We start from the raw sequence: 4183 nt of genomic DNA, 5'->3' as shown, positions 1-4183 counted from the left end.
ACTATACAATGGTGCAGCTGGGGCGCGCTTTTCGAAAGGATACGGTTCCAGTTGTCGGAAACTGAAAGGGGGATGTCAATTAGACTTACTGTTTCCTCTTAGAAGAGTGATAACCACCAGGCAACACTGTCTGCAATTTATTTTAAAAGTAACTTTAGGTTATCATGACTATGCGGAATATTGCTACTGACATTTTTACTTTTTTTGTGTGTGCAAAATTCGTAGTTATATGGGTACTACCAAGATATACATACTCTTTAGATTTTGGGTACTACAAGCACAATTGATACAAACTCCGTAACATTAATGTGACCATATCTCCGACAGTTAAAGGGGGTATGTGTCACGCATGTATTATATACCTCACCGTAACGTAACTTACAGCTTATACAGAACGGAAAATAATATAAAACAGCTTTCATAATCGAGAAATATATATCACACGGGATTTGATTTACACACCTTTCTTTTGAACTCAGGAAAGTTCTTAATCAATTTTTGTTTTCACTGCATGATTATTATTATATGCCACATCCACATTGTACTTTTTAGCTAGGCACGGAATGTCAATAAATTTACTGCCAAAATGGTACAAATAACTTTTTTTTTATTATATGCTTCTCTGTCATTACTTAAGCCTTTTTTTTATTAACGCATTGTTTAGGACTACATATGTGTCGTGCTCTTAAAAAATATAATCATGAATACTGAATTCTAATCTTTGTTGTTGTGGCCACGATAAATATTTTGCAGAAATATGAGTGGGACTTCCATACATCCAAGAATAAAACCTATTATTACTTGTATGTTCAAGTCAGTCCAGGAATTGTGTGGATATATATATATATATATATAATATATATCTATATATATATATATATATATATATCAAATAACTTGATCACGAAGTATATAAAACGTGATGCTATGTATAAATAAAGGTTTTTGCCACGAAGGAAAAAAACAATTTCCTTCGTGGCAAAAACCTTTATATATATATATATATATACTATATATATATATATATATATATATATATCATACTATAATGGGCGTAATGTCTGTCTGTCTGTCTGTCATTCAATCACGGCCAAACGGCTGGTCAGATGGGCATGAAACTTGGTAGAGTTATGGTGGGGACTCCTAAGATGGTTTGTAATGGGGTTTCATCCAACCTACCCCCCTCCTTTGTAGGGGGTGGGGGTGAGAAGGGATTCCCTGAAACGGAGCTGTTTCTGGTCGTGAAACGAGGCTGGTTATTCCCGTAGACTTAGTTACTTTACGATTTCTCATACATAATTTCTGTACAACTTTCCCGGAGAAAGTCGTGAATATTTCAGCTCGGACATAATAGAAGATGAAAATTATCATCAATATCCGCAAGATTTTTTGAGTAACTTAAATCCATCGGGACTGCCAGTGCACAAAATAACGTTGAAGAAGTACTGCCCGGTAATGTTGCTTCGGAATTTCGATCTTGCCAAAGGACATAATAAAAAGGAAACTGACAAGTTCCTACTTTCTACTCTTTTTTGGAAGACACAGGATCATAACGCACTGACATACAAGTTGCGTCTTTGCAATAACATCTTTATTATTCGTATCACCGTGCATATTATTTGACAAAGAAACGAACCAATCAAGATCCCTGTTCCGTTAAATGAAAGCCACCGACAAGAGAGAGAGAGAGAGAGTAATAATAATAATAATTCTTTCTTTATTTCCAATATTTACATTGGGTATTCATAAAATATAAAGCTACAATTAGTAAAATCATCTTACAAATAGTTAAAATATTTGTTATTTTAGACATACAAAAGTTGTTTTAGGAATCAACAAATCGGCTAAAACTTTGTAATTAAAATAATTCATCAGTAATAAAAGAATATCATAAAATTAGAAAGCATTTACTTAAAATATAGTGAGTAAAAATTACTCTTCCCGAATATTGAAATACATTGTCATAGACCACATAAGTTGTGTTAAAAACAAGTCATGTACAAATAGTATTAAGATAACACAGAGTAATCAAATAAGATTATAAGGAAATCTTAATTTGTAAATAAAAGCCATCTTATCCATAAGTATTATCTAAAAATAATTCCAACATCTATAAAAGTACAGTAGTGCCTTCAAAAGCACTTTTAATAAGACAATTAAGCATAACGTTCTTACATTAATCGGAACCATGTAAAGTTAGTTTCTTTAAGTGTACATTAAAAGCAGCGAGAGAGGATTTTTGTTTAATTGTGCCAGGTACTTTATTGTATAATGCTGGGCCTCGAATACTAAACTGGCGGGAGCCTATCTCTGTTTTCGCCCTTTCTGCATACAGATTTTCCTGCTGTCGAGTAGAAACCCCATTAACTGCGTTTACTGTTGGAAAATCATATAACCATTCAGGATTTATTTTACGTATTGTTTTGAATACCAAATTACAGACATCTATGGTATATTTGTCTTTTATCTTTAACCATTCTAATTTTTTGAGGTAAGGGGATATGTGGTCATGTTTTTTTTACATTACCAACAGCCACTCGGGCGGCAATGTTTTGAAGTTTTTGAACCCTTTTCATTTGTGTAGAGCCAGTTACTCCCCAAATTCTTAAACAGTAGTTGATTATACTCATAGCCAGCGACTGAACAACTATTTTACGCGTAGAAGAATCAAATGAGTCTTTTACTCTATTTAAATAAATTAAAGTACCCAACACTTTCTTATAAATTTCATCTATATGCGTTTCAAACGTCATATATCTGTCAAAATAAACCCCTAGATTTTTTTACAGCTTTCATGGGTTTAATCATATTTCCATTAAAATCTATTTGCACATTGTCTCTAATTTCTGATATATATTGTCGGGAACCTATTAAAATGAATTGTGTTTTTTTCTCATTAAGAAGCAAACCATTAGTTAAGAAGTAGTATTTGGCCTTCTTTAGTATGTATTCTGCCCTATGAATTAGTTTGTCTATTTCATTTACAAATCCTTCAATTAAGATCTGGGTGTCGTCGGCATATTGGATGACGAAACAGCCGGGTAGTGATTTTACCAGATCATTGACATAAATTACAAAGAGTATTGGGCCAAGAATAGAGCTCTGGGGTACACCAAACTCTACAGTTTTTAGGGAAGACACAGTTTGACCCATTCTAACTGACTGGGATCTGTTATGTAGGTAATTCATAAACCAGAGTGGATCTATACTCAGTGATGTACATTTATCAAATAAAATATTATGATTCACGCTGTCGAAGGCTTTTGAGAGAGAGAGAGAGAGAGAGAGAGAGAGAGAGAGAGAGAGAGAGCCATTTAACGACATTAATGCACTACAATTTTATAATTTTATCTTGCTATCGAAAAATGAGAGAGAGAAAGAGAGAGGAGATAATTTGTGATTTGAGAGCTAAGTAATCCGATAATCCCATCACCGTCTTCGTTACTTGACTTACAATGAGAGAGAGAGAGAGATCACGAGTTCCAGAGAGAGAGAGAGAGAGAGAGAGAGAGAGAGAGAGAGAGAGAGAGAGAGAGAGAGAGAATCATTAAAAGAGGGTAAACAATAATGAATACGAACTTCTTTACGTTCATTGATCGTCCCTTCACTTACTTTAAGAGAGAGAGAGAGAGAGAGAGAAGAGAGAGAGAGAGAGAGAGAGAGAGAGAGAATATCATTAAAAGAGGGTAAAAAACAATGAATAAGAATTTCTCTGCGTTCAGTGATCGTCCCTTGAATTACATTACGAGAGAGAGAGAGAGAGAGAGAGAGAGAGAGAGAGAGAGAGAGAGAGAGAGAGAGAGAGAGAGAGAGACTATTCGTGTAATCGCCCTTATTTTAATATTGCTGAACAAATAGTACATAAAAATTTTTCTCTTCTGCACCCGTATTTTATCACCCATCGTGGATGGGTAAACTTGCTAGTATATATAATTACCGCATTTATAGTGTAGTATTTTCCGTTCAGTTCAAAGATACAGTATTTTACATTCAGTTTTATCGGTAAGGTATTTTCAGCGTATAGTATAATCAGCTGTCTGCTGCCCAGCGTTCCAGATCAAAATTCGAACCCAGCACCAGTAGCTACATTGGTGGATAATGGTACTACTATGACTGAACACTTTTGTCCGTCTACTTTATATGCTTTTATCCTAGCATGCATATAAAGTTTCACGTCTACAAA

The sequence above is a fragment of the Macrobrachium nipponense genome, chromosome 21 (genome assembly GCF_015104395.2).
Source record: "Macrobrachium nipponense isolate FS-2020 chromosome 21, ASM1510439v2, whole genome shotgun sequence".
NCBI lineage: Eukaryota > Metazoa > Arthropoda > Malacostraca > Decapoda > Palaemonidae > Macrobrachium > Macrobrachium nipponense.
This window is presented reverse-complemented; position numbering follows the sequence as displayed.